This window comes from Lissotriton vulgaris, chromosome 6, assembly GCF_964263255.1.
Source record: "Lissotriton vulgaris chromosome 6, aLisVul1.2, whole genome shotgun sequence".
Taxonomy (NCBI): Eukaryota; Metazoa; Chordata; class Amphibia; order Caudata; family Salamandridae; genus Lissotriton; species Lissotriton vulgaris.
The window spans coordinates 1383142496-1383157173 of NC_141694.1; positions in this window are offsets into that span (position 1 = coordinate 1383142496).

Below are 14678 nucleotides of genomic sequence, written 5' to 3' on the forward strand. Positions count from 1 at the left end.
TTAATGGAATTTGCAGCATTCTAATTTTCCAATGCAGCATTATAGACTACTTCTGGGGAGTATAACATTTATTATGAAAAAGGCCCTGAAACAGAGTCATAGGCAGGAGATCACAGGTGAAAACCAATTATGTTGGAAGGGCCATTTAACAGTCAGTATATACCAAAGCAGAAAGGCTATAATGCTGATAGAACATTCAACAAACTGAGAATATAATGTTCTAAATCAATAAGGGAGAAGCAGATAAACAAATATTAGAATGGTGTACTACAAGGTCTGTCCCAGCCATTATGGGCCCTGGGCTACTTCATTGTCTTCAGTGGAGTTCTCAAAGCTCCAATGATCTAATTGGTATTATTTCTATAAGAGAGATAGGCTTGTCAGCTGTTGAGGCTAGTACCACGGGGAGCATATCAGCAGAAATATGCTGGAGTAGGGGTGGAGACAGCAACGGTCTCTAGCAATGGTTTGGAATCCAGTCCAGGTTTTGCGGTCTTGTGGAGAGCGGAGCAGCAGTTGCACCCGCAGGCCCAGCAGAGGGAGAATGGGGTGGCAGCTGCGGTGCTGATGTACTGAGAACCGAGTGCCGCGCCGCGCTGGGAACTGCTGGGAGCCATCATAGTGAAAGTCAAGGAAGCTGCGGCGGCGGCAGGGATAGTGGTAGAGGAAAGCAGAGTCGCGGGCCTCACCACACCGACACTGTGAGACACAGTGCCTCAGCGCCATAAAGCCATAGAGCCTCAGCAGCGCTACAAAAAGCAAGGTGGGGCAGCGGCGGTGAAGAGCGGTCAAAAGCGGGACTGCGAGCCTTTCTGCACAGGGAGCTCCACCTGCGCCTCATCTGAGCATCGGGGAAACAGCAATGAAAGTCAAAGCGGCAGTTTGTGGGGGCAGTGCAGTGGTAGTGGCTAATCCAGGTGGTAAATTCAGGTGAGCCACAAACTGCGAGCTACACTGAAAACTCATAGGAGGCGCAGACCTACAACCTGAAAACCCAGCCCAGGGTAGCAACAGTAGTAGAGGGAGAGGTAGAGCTGCAGGTTTTTAGAGAGGTTTTGAGAGAACGGCGAGCCCCACCAGGTCCTGTTACGCTATTGCTCCATAGCAAGGAACTGCAGCAGGAGTGGTAGGGGTGCAGGCCTGCAGGCCTGCAGTAGTGCTCCAGTAAGCGGCGGATCCTTCAAATAATAGTATGTCTGTCTCATATGGGCAGCACACTAAGGCATACTAGACTGCAGAGTGGAGAAGGAAGTTGTGGGAGCTCCAAGTGGCAGTGTGCGGGCTCCAGCGGCCAGAATTAATTTTACTTTACGTTTCATGTTTCACACGAGATCAGACAAACCTGTGAGAAAAACACATAACCTGTGAGAAAATACAGACAGCGTGACGCTTGGTGGAGGGGACTTAACCTGCTGGGGCTGGCGACAGATATCAGTTGAGGGAGTTTGTTTGCTTAGAGGGAAATAGTGAGAGTGGTGGAAGACACATCTTCTCCTTGACCTAGAGGGTCCCTTAGAGGGGTATACCGCTCTAAGTACTGTAATATACATTCTAAGTAACACCAAGAGATATCAAGCATGCACTCAGGAAGGGAAAGGGCAACGGGCCCTCCGATACGAGGATCACGAAAAGCCCAAGCACCAAGGGTATTAAAAAAAGCCAAAGCGCAAACAAAAGAAATGAACCAGACGCTAATATTACCAATAGCACGGATGTTTGATAAATCCTTAAAAGTCCAGCATGAATTTGATTTCTTGAAAGATCCGATTGGGACTAAGATATCAGGTCAAATTGAACCGGAAATAAGTAATCTACAGGCCCCTATCAAGCCTATTAGTAATGTGAAAGTAATCTCACTACCAACTGGGCAAAAGCAAGAATGTGACAAGAAATCATATAATGTGGACGTAGAGGCCAAAACATCAATGCAAACAATAGATCAAATGTCTACTGAAGTTACCAACCCTGAATTATTATGTTTTACATCACATTGTCAAATGTCAAAAGTCAATTGTCAGATTGTCCAAAAAGAACCGGAGAAAGTCGAGGATTCAAACATTGAGATGCTGTTTGAAGAAAGGACAACGTTACCTGGAAAAATAGTAGCTTCCACTAGGTTACAGATCGAGGTTAAGGTTGAAATATGAAAAAATTATGTTCAAAGCACGGTCCAGACAGCAGACAACCTGACGGTAGAAGGATATACAAGACGAAAACTTGGACAAAGTCAGCCGGGATAGCCAATTTAGAAAATAAATAACTTATTTCTTCCTTGCCAGAGTCAATATTAACATTAGAAAACGATAAAGTTACAAATTCAGAAATAAATTGCTCAGAACAGTCTAAACAGAGAAATGAATCATCTAATCTATTACCCAATCGACCAGTCAGGCAACAAAAAATACCACTAACTTGTAAACGGGTAAACGGAATAGTCGAAGATAGCACACAAGCTCTTGGTGCTATTACATGAAAAAAATCGGAAATTGTGCAACCTGATAGCGATAACAGGAGCCAATATAATGTAGAGGCCGGTGTAAAGGAATATTGCAAAATCCCAGTAAACACCGACTTGATTCTAAACAACTCTCTCAATATTAAACAGGAATCTGAGAGGGACTGTATGATCAAAACCATGGACAATCATGATCTGGGATCTATCTGGGACATCTTTTATCAAACGTCATCACTAACTCTTGAAGCATTGACACTCCAGTCGAACAAAATGGATATTCTAATTGAAATATTGGGAACAATGGCAAATGCGGTTATTGGTATAGACCATAAATTAGCTGAGTTAAACAGTTTGATAACTAGAGCACAAACCGATACATCAACAACTTATTTGGAATGTTTCTGTGTACCAATTATTAACAAATTAGCATCAATACCTGAAGTTATTAATACTATATTGGAAGATGTCAAAGTAAGCGTTCAAGTGAAAGAAAATAAGAAACCAAAAAATAAAGAAGGTATGTGCTTAGCAGCAGAAAGTAACTTTACAACAACGGAGGAGCTAACTGCTCAAACGGATCTAGATGCCCAGGACGGATCACCCCCCTCAATAACCCGGGATAACCAATTAGAGAATAATAATCAAAAAGGAAGTGAACCATCTGTCCAACTTGCAGGAAACCTAATCAACGAACCAGATGATAAGGAAGTGGACTTGACGTCGTCTACAATGACAAAAAGACAGAGAAAAAAATTGTGCAAAGCAAGATACAAAGCTGAGAGGGAGAACCAAATAAAGACACACTTTCAAGGGGAAATGCCTTCTACTATGCTTAATAAGGTAAAACACCATCTGGTGGAAACAATAGGAGAACTAAAACCCAGTATAGGTAGGGACCAGCCTATATTTGCAGCAACAACAAACACTCAGTACTTTGATATTTTTGCAAAATCAGGCAAACCTTCGATCTCTCAAAAAGCTACGAAAAAGATCAACCATAAAGGTGAAATCACCATAAGAGATACCATAGAGCTTTCCCCCGACAAACCTACCAATGTGTGGAATCAAACACTTCCGGAGAAGATTATTCTTGGCCAGCAGGGAAACTACTAGGAGGAAAAAACGGCCAGGGAAGAAGCCCAAAGAGTATCACAAAAAAAGGGTGAGCAAAAAATGAGTTTGCTAAACTCGGGAAAAGCTAAAGCCCCGGTAGCTATAATGGATGCAGAACAAATAAACAGCAGTATCTCAGCTCAAATATCACCTCAAGGGATAGTAACACAGCCCCAAATCCAAATTGGAACAACCAGAGTGCAATCTCGCCTTCTCAATTGGGATACAATCAAATAACAAAGTAAACCAAGAACCTTTGAAACACATTGAACATAGAGATCAAATAGGATAAAAATCACATAACAAAACGGGACCATTTAGTTACAGTAAGACATGGCGAGAACAAACGAGTTATACACAAAGCGAAGCAAGAATTGGCAAACAACCAATTAAGGGAACTGCCTGTTGAGGGGTCGAAACAACTAATCTTCAAACCTGTATATGAGTCCCGAGGGCAGCAAGACATGCTGAACAGAGGTAATCTTCTGTGCCTCTTCAAATCAATTTCATCATTAGCCAACGTGTCATCCAGCGACATTGAATGTGTTGGTTTCTCACAAAATCCAGAAGGTTCACAGCCATTAACAATAATAACCGTAACATCCCCCTCTATAGTGGAACAAATTATGAACGAACAAGACATTTTCCACAGTTGGGGAATAATAATTAACAAAGTTACTCCAAAGGAATATCCCACTTCACTGTTAAAAGCCAATCATCCGCTAACAGGTGAAAAAGGAAAAAATGGCACCCAGGTCTTCTCTGTATTAAAAAATCAGTTAGGAAAAACTAACATAAATGTTTAAAAGCAATTGATGGACAAAAAGATAGAGAAGACAAGAGGGATAAATGAGAAATGGATAACAATGGCCTTGCATGGGAACGGTAAACAATGACAAAACAATCAACAAAAGACATATAAAAAACTAAGGAATGAAAGTGAAACAATAACGTTCTGCTCATGGAACATAAACGGAATTCGTAAAAAGTTAGATAACACCAACCAAAAACTTAGATATTTAATACCTATCATATCATACTATTGCAAGAGACTTGGGCAATGGACCCTTTTATTCTACATGGATATAAAGGATACTTTGAACCTGTGATTAAGCAAAGCAAACACAGTCGCGCTTGTGGAGGCTTAGCAATATTCATATCAATTGACTTGAAAGCAGAACATAAGAAACTGCTTAAGAACAATTGTAATCTTAAACGATAATGTTAAAAAACAAACCCATGACTATGAAAAATCCTTAAAGTTGGTTACTATATATATTCCCCCTACAGTGATATCAAGGAAGACTATGGGCCCGATGTAGGTAGCCCTTTACCGATCCGAATCGGCCGAAAATACCGATTTTCTGCCATTTCCGATCGGTAAAGGGCTACCGAGATGTAGGGGCACATTTTCGGTAATTTTACCGAATCGGTATCATTACCGAATCGGTATATTTACCGATTGGGTAATATGTACCGAATCGGTAAAATAATTACAGATTCGGTAATATTTACCGATTCATTAAAATTACAGAAAAAGCAATGTAGGTAGAAAATTTACCTTTGGCACATGGCTTACAGAATCGGTATTTTACCATGGAATACAAATCCATGGTAAAATACCGATTCCTGTGTACATGCACATCTGTGCATGTACACATGTGCCATGTGACAGACAGACGTGCCCTTAGTGCATGTCTGTGTGCCACATTGCACACATGCCCGTTTTGGGGGTGCTAGAGGGAGTCAAAGTGACACCCCCTGCACCCTTGTGAATTCTTTAATTACCGATTCGGTAAATACCGAATCGGTAATGCCTAATCATTCCTATGGGCTTCAAGCCCATAGGAATGAATGGGCATTACCGATTCGGTATTTACCGAATCGGTAATTAAAGAATTGTTAAGGATTCGGTAACGAATCCAGATGTTGGGACCTACATCCCATTTACCGATTTTGAAATACCGAATCGGTAAGATTCGGTATTTCAAAATCGGTAAATGTGATTTACCTACATCGGGCCCTATGTGTGCTACTCTTACCAGTTATCTACTCGAACAAATGGTGGATGATCCCTTTGCAGACTTTATAGTTGCGGGAGACTTGAACTTAAATCTGCTACTACCATTTACAAGAGACGATATCACACAGTCACACGACCAACAGTGGCTTATACCAGAGCAATTAACGGACACTATAACAAAATCTAAGCAAACTAAAACAGGCCTAAACTTTGTGAAAGACATAGAAGCTTTGGTGTTATGAATAATAAATGGGAGATTCCAGACGGACTCGCCCAAAGCATGGTCATTTCACACGCAAAATGCTAAATCAGGAATTGATTACACAATGGCATCACTGAGCATTTTCAACAACTTCACTTCGTTTTTTTAAGGAAGCTCCCTGAGAGCGATCACAACCAGCAAATAATTACTACCTCATTTAAAAGTGTGAAACAACAATTGTACTTGTCAATGCAAGGTCAGATTGGAACCATAAATTACAGGAAACTAATTTGGAAGCCAAATACCAAAGATCGTACCAGTGAACTAGCTCGAAAACTGGTTACTGAATGATTTCAAGAAAAAACCTCTGTGTCCGCAATTGACCATTGGGTAAGCTTTACACGCAAAATAGTTGACTCACATGACCCCTCGACCGGAACTAGGAATAAAAATATAATACGGAAAGAAAAAAGGGAAACAAAAACTAATTTGACATATTCGGTCCGAAAAATGAAACAGTCTCAAAATAAACTCAGGAAAGAGTTAACCAAGCTCCCAAACAACAAGGAAATAATAGCCAGCATAAAATAAAAAAAATCACAATCTGAGGAAACTAATCTGGAACTAAAAAACCAAAGCCAATCATGAACTTTGGCCGAAAATCTTTTATGCTAGTAATCAAGCAAACTCGATGGAGTTTTGGAAAATGATTAACAGCCTAACAAGACCGGATAAAACTGTTGTATCATCAATAATAACTGAGACTGAATGTGTCAATTTTTTGGTGAACCATCTAAACCCGGACTGCAAAATAGCGAAAAACGGATATGGTCACAAAAGGAAGGAAACATCAAACCCAGAACTGGATACTGAAATCGATATAACACCAGATCAAGTGCATAAGCCATTAAAAAAACAAAAAGACGGGGCACCAGGCACAAACGGTATCCCTTTTGGCCTGTACAAGGAGGACCCAGCCTCATGGGCAGAACACATTACTAAAGTTTTCAACGAAGTAGTAGGGAGAGGGGAGATCCCTGAATCCTGGAGAGGGTCACTAATATCCCCCATCTTTAAAAAGGAAAATTGGGCCCGGCCTGAGAACTACAGTTTAATTACGTTACAAGACTGTTCATAGGGATTCAGTGGTCAAATTCATCGGACTGGGTAAAGGAAAATAACATTCTCCTGCCAAACCAAACATGTTTTATCAAAGGCCTAGGAACACCAAATAACATCTACGCCCTATCGGTATTAATGGACAAAGCAATTACAACAAAACAACCTCTGTACTCATACTTTGTTGATTTCAAATCTGCTTTTGACTGTCTGGATAGAGAACTACTGTGGGAAAAGTAACGATTGCAAGGGATCCCACCCCAAGAATTACAGTTGATTCGTCTCCTCCACACTCATACATGGGTCAGAGTGCGGATGGGGGATGGTTGGTCATTAACTAAGGAAATACCAACATCAGGAGGCCTGAAGCAAGAATGCGTACTTGTCCCATTGTTATTTAACCTGTTTTTAGAAAATTTAACGGCGGCCTTGAATGATATAAACGCTCATCCACCTAAACTTGCTGATAACCATATATCAAACCTCCTATATGCGGACGATGTTGTTCTTTTAAGTAATACAAAAGTGGGATTACAGCGTCTAATAGTGCAAATATCTGAGTATTCAAAAGAAAATATGTATGATGATAATAAATTAAACAAAATCCAAAGTCATGGTGATTGCAATAAACTCACAACGGAAATCTAAATCTAAATGGTTTCTGGGAAAGTCGCAATTAGATCAAGTAAAAACCTATAGATATTTGGGTGTTATATTTAACGATAACGGAAATTTTCTTCCGCAAAAACTTGATGTCTATAGGGAAGCAAATAATTTGACATCCGCATTTAGGACTATCCAAAAATCAATCAGCCAACTAACTTATTGCCCATTCCTAAAAGTGATTTCTGCTAAACTGCTACCCTCTCTAACATACGGAAGTGAGGCTTTACATGGAAAAGACACAGTTATTATCAACAACGCTACTTCAAAAATCTTTAAAATCCTTTTCCTAATAATGCATCACAAGCACAGGTTAGACTGGAATTCGGTCTAAATAGCCAGCTGTACGCACGAAAGGGACATGCAATTAAAGTCTGGAATAGAGTAAAAAACGACCAAGACAATCTAATGTCCCAGTTAATCTGGAAAGAAATTAGTGGCAATAGCAAATCACCTGCCTGGAAATATTTGGATGCGGCTCTGGAAGAATTTGAGGTTAGGTGGTTTTGGGATTCTACCATAACTCAGGAGTCATTTACGAAAATTATCAATAGGACAACAGATCACTTGTCGTTCATAAGTGACAAAGCCACTTTTGCAAAAAAAAACATGCATGGCCCATAATTAATGGATTCTCAAAAAAGATGGCATAGCAATACTTGAACACTCCATGGTCACTGAATAACAAACAAATCTTTAATAAAGCACAATTTGGTGTATTGCCGGGACTATGCCATTTACCAACGTGGAAAAAATACGAAAAGGACACTGTATGTAGGCTGACCAAATATGGAGAGAAGAACATTATCTACCTATTGTGTCTCTGTTCTGAAATGAGAAATAAAAGAGTAACTGTACCAAAGAGACTATTTAACAAAAGAGGGGCACGAACATGAGACAGGCATTGATCCTATGTCTTTCTTCAGATGATATAATTATGAATTCTGCTTTGGTAACATGTTTTAACTAATGTCTGGAAAAAATTAGAAGTCCAAGAAACAGCGAACTAAAAACCTCTCTATTTTCTCCTTTTTTAATTCGTATTCATTTACTTTACTTACATTTTACTGTAATGAATTTTATCGAAAATATTCACTCAAAAGATGTACAGAATTTTAAGGAATTGCTGCTATTCAAATTGTATATAATGGTTTACTGTATGAATTTGTTTTATTGTAAGATTTTAAATAATCGAACAATAACGGATATCTGTGTGAAGTGGAGACAGCCATTCAATTGTTCCATTCAGCTCACCACTGTGCTTTGAAAAAAGGCAGAACAAATATTGCAGTTTGAGTACTTCTGGGGTTCATCAGTCCATATTTCCAATGCTGCATCCTCAAAACTACAGGTCCTTGACACACAATTAAAGATCTTTATTCATTACAGTATTTGAGTGTTCATTCAGACCGAACTTTATTATTTTGCAATTCTCTATTTATTTATGTGTTGGTAATTAACTGTTCTTTGCTGAACTTTCTTGCCTGCACCTCTAATTGTTATTATCGTTTTACATCTGTCATAAGTGGCACAGGAATACAATTGTATATATAATTCATCTCATCCTTTCAAATATCTTGCTTAAATTGTCTTTTCCAACTTCTATGTATTAATTTATAAGTGCAACTTCATGTTGCTCTACATTTGAATGTGATTCAAGGGTGTTCAATCAATCAATCAATCAATCAATCAATGGAATTTGTATAGCGCACTACTCACCCGTAAGGGTCTCAAGGCGCTGGGGGGGGGGTCGCTACTGCTCGAACAGCCAGGTCTTGAGTTGTTTCCTGGAGGAGAGATGGTCCAGGGTCAGCCGTAGGTGAGTGGGGAGGGAGTTTCATGTCTTAGCTGCCAGGTAGGAGAAGGACCTTCCTCCGACGGTGGATTTCCGAAATCGTGGGATGGAGGCGAGGGCGAGGCTGGTGGATCGGAGCTGGCGGGTGGGTGTGTAGAATGTGAGGCGGCTGTTGAGGTACTTCGGGCCCGTGTCGTGGAGAGCCTTGTGTGCATGGGTGAGGAGTCTGAACGTAATCCTCTTGTTGACGGGAAGCCAGTGCAGGTTTTTCAGGTGGGCAAAGATGTGGCTGCAGCGAGGGATGTCCGGGATGAGTCTTGCTGAGGCGTTCTAAATGTGCTGGAGTCTTTTCTGGAGTTTGGCTGTGGTTCCAGCGAAGAGGGTGTTCCCGTAGTCCAGGCGGCTGGTGACGAGGGTCTGGGTGACCGTGTTCCTGGTTTCGGTGGGGATCCATCGGAAGATCTTTCGGAGCATGCGCAGGGTGTTGAAGCAGGATGATGAGACGGCGTTCACTTGCTTGGTCATCGTGAGGGAGCAGTCCAGGATGAAGCCCAGGTTGCGTGCATGGTCCGTTGGTTTGGGTGCGATGCCCAGGGCCACCAGGAGTCGTCCCAGGCGGAGGGAGATGGTCCGAGGATGAGGACTTCCATCTTGTCTGAGTTCAGTTTCAGACGGCTGATGTTCATCCATTCTGCGACGTCTCTCATTCCTTCCTGATGGTTGGCTTTGGCGGTGGCGGGGTCGTTGGTGAGGGAGAGGATCAGCTGGGTGTCGTCGGCGATGATGTTGAGATTGTGTTGGTGGGCGATGGCTGCGAGGGGGCTCATGTAGACATTGAAGAGGGTGGGGCTGAGTGAGGATCCTTGCGGGACGCCACAGATGACTTTGGTGGCCGCAGATCAGAACGGGGAGGCGGACTCTCTGGGTTCTTCGGCGAGGAACAAGATGATCCACTCCAGTGCGGATCCTTGGATTCTGGTGTTGCTGGGGTGCTGTATCAGGGTGCGGTGGCATACGGTGTCGAAGGCTGCAGAGAGGTTCAGGAGGATGAGGGCAGCCGTTTCCCCGTTGTCGAGCAGGGACCTGATGTTGTCGGTGGCTGCGATGGGGGCGGTCTCGGTGCTGTGGTTTGCTCGGAAGCCGGACTGTGAGGGGTCAAGGGATCCGTTGGTCTCGAGGAAGGCGGAGAGTTGTCTGTTGACGGTCTTCTCGATGACTTTGGCTGGTAACGGAAGGAGCGAGATGGGGCGGAAGTTCTTGAGGTCCGTGGGGTCCACGGTGGTTTTCTTCAGGAGGGCGCTCAGCTCGGCATGTTTCCAGCTCTCCGGAAAGGTGGCGGATGTGAAGGAGCTGTGGATTATGTTCTGGAGTTGGGGTGCGATGATGGAGTCGGCTTTGTTGAAGATGTGGTGTTGGCAGGGGTCGGTGGGGGAGCCGGAGTGGATGGTGTTCATTAGGAGGGTGGTGTCTTTGGTGCTGACCGGGGTCCAGGTGCAGAGGGTGGTGGTAGGGGGCGCTATTTCGGTGGTTGGGTGCCTGGTTTGTGCGCCGAAGCTGTTGTGTATGTCTTCTTGCGGTGGAAGAATGAGGCGAGTGAGTCGCAGAGGTCTTGCGAGGGTGTGAAATCGTTGTTGCAGGCGCTGGGGTTGGAGAGCTCTTTCACAATACTGAAGAGTTCCTTGCTGTTGTGGGTGTTGTTGTCCAGTCGTTCATTGAATGTTGTCCTTTTGGTGGTGCGGAACAGCTGGTGGTGTTTTCGGGTGGCGTTCTTGAGGGCGGTCATGTGTTCTGCTGTCTGGTCGTGGCGCCAGGCTTTCTTGAGGGTGCGGCAGGTTTTCTTGGAGTTTTTGAGGTCGTTGGTAAACCAAGAGGCTTTCCTGCTGCTGGGTCTGCTGGGAGGGTTTTTCAGTGGTGCGAGTTCATCAGCGCAGTCGGTGAGCCACTTTGTGAGATTGCGGGCTGCTTCGTCGGGGTCCGTCGTGTTTGTGGGCGGGTTCTGGCTGAGGGAGGTGGTGAGCTGGTCGGAGGTGATGTTGCTCCAGCTTCTGCTGGGAACCTGTTGCAGGTGGTGGTGGGTCGTGGTTCTCCTGAAGTTGAAGTGGACGCAGCTGTGGTCTGTCCAGTGTATTCCTGTTGAGTGGCTGAAGGAGATGTGCTTGCTGAAGGAGAAGACGGGGTCAAGCGTGTGGCCGGCGTAATGGGTGGGGGTGTTCACCAGTTGCTTGAGTCCAAGGTTGGCGAGGTTGTCCAGCAGGGCAGCGGTGTTGCAGTCCTTTTTGTTCTCCAGGTGGAAGTTGAGGTCCCCTAGGAGGATGTAGTCTGTGGAGGTGATGGCGTGTGGACTGAAGAAGTCTGCGATGGCTTCGCTAAATTGTGTGCGTGGTCATGGGGGTCTGTAGATGAGGGTGCCTCTGAGGGTGGTCTTGGAGTCTGTGTGGATCTGGAAGTGAAGGTGTTCGGCGGCGGTGAGGGTGTCGTCGGAGTTGGTCGTGATGCGGATGGTGTTTCTGTGGACGATGGCGATGCCTCCTCCGGTTTGGTTGACGCTGTCCCTCCGGGTGATCTTGTAGCCATCCGGGATGGCTATGGTGATGTCAGGGGCTGAGGAGGTGTTTATCCAGGTGTCCGTGAGGAAGGCGACGTCTGGTGATGTTGTGTCGAGGAGGTTCCAGAGTTCTATGGCGTGCCTGTGGATGGAGCGGGTGTTGAGCAGGATGCACTTGAGGTGGTTGTTGCTGGTGCTTGGCTTGGTATGTGCGGTGCCGGTCCGGAGGCAGGTGAATTGGCAGGCTAGGCAGGTGAAGGGTCCGTGTGTGCGCCTCGGGGTGGCTTGAAAGCAGGTGGTGTTTCGTCCGGCGTTGAGTGCGTGGAGGGTGGCAGTGTCGTAAGTTCGTCGGGTGCGCTGGCATCGTCGTGGGCCAGGGGTCCTGGCGCTGTCCACGGTCCAGGCGCGGACGGGAGTAGATGGGCTTTGCTTTGGCACGCCTTCAGCGAACAATCGGCGCACCCGCTGCGCGTATGCGCAGGCTCCATATGAGGCGAAGTGGGAGGGAGGAGCAGCTGGGAGGCGGGAGCAGAGCGGCCAATGGGGTTTACAGAAAGGAAAAGGGGGTGGGGCCGCGAGGGAGCAGCGGCGGGAAGTGGGGAGCGGGGGGGGGCACACAACAGAGGGTACAATCCTAACAAAAGGCACAAAATGAATTTAAACGGAAGAAAAATGACAAGTTAAGACAAACTGGCGAAACAAAAGTACAATTTAAGACAAGCTGGCGAAAAATGCGGAGAACTACGAGGGAGGAAGAACGAGCGGCAGCGAGGGGGCACCAAGGTCAGGGACGAACCTGTGGCGCAGGGCAGGGTCATGCCAACAGCTGGAGGGCCGTGCGGCATTGGGGTGTCCTGGGGTCAGGTCACACTCGCCTACGCCACGCGGGCTCCATATGAGGCGAAGTGGGAGGGAGGAGCAGATGGGAGGCGGAAGCAGGGCGGCCAATGGGGTTTGCAGAAAGGAAAAGGGGGCGGGCCATGATGGGGCAGCGGCTGGAGGCGGGGAGCGGGGGGGCACACAACTGATGGTACAATCCTAACAAAAGGCACAAAATGAATTTAAACCGAAGAAAAATTACAATTTAAGACAAACTGGCGAAACAAAAGTACAATTTAAGACAAGCTGGCGAAAAATGCGGAGAACTACGAGGGAGGAAGAACGAGCGGCAGCGAGGGGCACCAAGGTCAGGGACGTACCTGTGGATCAGGGCAGGGGCACACCAACAGCTGGAAGGCCGTGTGGCGTAGGGGTGTCCTGGGGTCTGGTCACCCCCACATGAAACCTATTCTTTATCCTTGTTTAAAAAATCTGTTGATAACCTACTAGGTAGCATAATTATCAAGCTTGAAGTTTATCATCTGCATATTTACAGTTTTTATGACAATTCTCTTTTGATTTTTACACCCAGAACGTTGTGCCCCTGCAAACCTATCACGCTGCCGACCATTTTAAAGATTTAAATTTGAAAGAAACTGTAGTGCACTTCACCAATGCTATTTTGCTGCCTTTCATAGCACTTGTGTATTATTTTTTTACAGATGCATTTATTTTAGAGCATCTTTGCATTTTCACATCCGGGCTGCATTGTCCTCGTATGTACTGCTCTCCGTAAGCAGCATGTTCTGATGTTTTCATGCGATTCAATGTTTATCACAGCTTGTATAAATTGCTGTGGCATTTTAAATCTACAGTCTGTTGATTATGTCTGCTGTCATTAAATATGTTTTTAGGTTGAATAAAACCCTTTAAATTATGGACTTGTAAGACAAAGATCCCAGGAAGGACCGGTCTCTTAGCTGGCGGTGGACAGTGTTCAGTCCAGACAAAGGGTAAACCAAGGCACCTTCAATAAATATGAAGCCACTAACAAAAGAAGGACTTTTGACAATTCGTTTTATTATAATATTTTCACTCAGCCTGCCTTCTATTGCATTCTGAAATAAAATCTCACTCGTGATCAATAGGAACAGGGGTGTTCCTCAAATCTGGATGTCAGACTTCACCAATAATTTTGTTGGAGAGCAGACAGGTCGGCACTTGTTCGTTCCAAGGACAAAAGTAGAACTTCATATACCATGCAGAGAGAGGCATTGTCCACTGGAGTTTGTGCGCATTTGCATTTTGGTGCAGCGCTTTCATTCATGCCACATCTGCTCCCTATCTCCATATGCTCCAAAGTTGTATGTGTGTGTAGGAAAATGTGTCTTTTTGTAAGGTCACTGCCATTTTCTTCCGGACTGATATTGCTGTGTTTTTTTTACTCTGTGCACCAGGACACTAGTAACAAGGACCCAGTGCATGTGCTCTGGCCATTAAAACTTGTAAAACACGGCCATAATCCAGACATATTTAACTGACCTTTACGTTCCTATGACATATGTTACAAAAGTGCACCCAGTGTCTATAAGTTAAATGTCACTAGTGGACCTATTTTTCCACCACTAAAGTGACATTGAAAAACGTGTCTCCAGGCCTGCCTCTGCAGCCTGGATATGTAGTTTAAAACTGCCAAATTGACCTGCAAAATAACCTTCTTCTCAGACCTAAGCCTCCTTTTTTAATACCTAATCACTCCTAAGGTAGGCTCTAAGTATCCAATGGGCAGGGTGCATGGTATTTTAAAAGTAGGGCATGTATTGTCTATGCTTTACATGTTCTGGAGGTGAAAACCCTTCAAAGTCGTTTAGCACTGGGGCAAGACTGGCTCTCCCATTAAAAAGCACTGGGTCATAATATACTACCCTATGATGCTTAACTTCA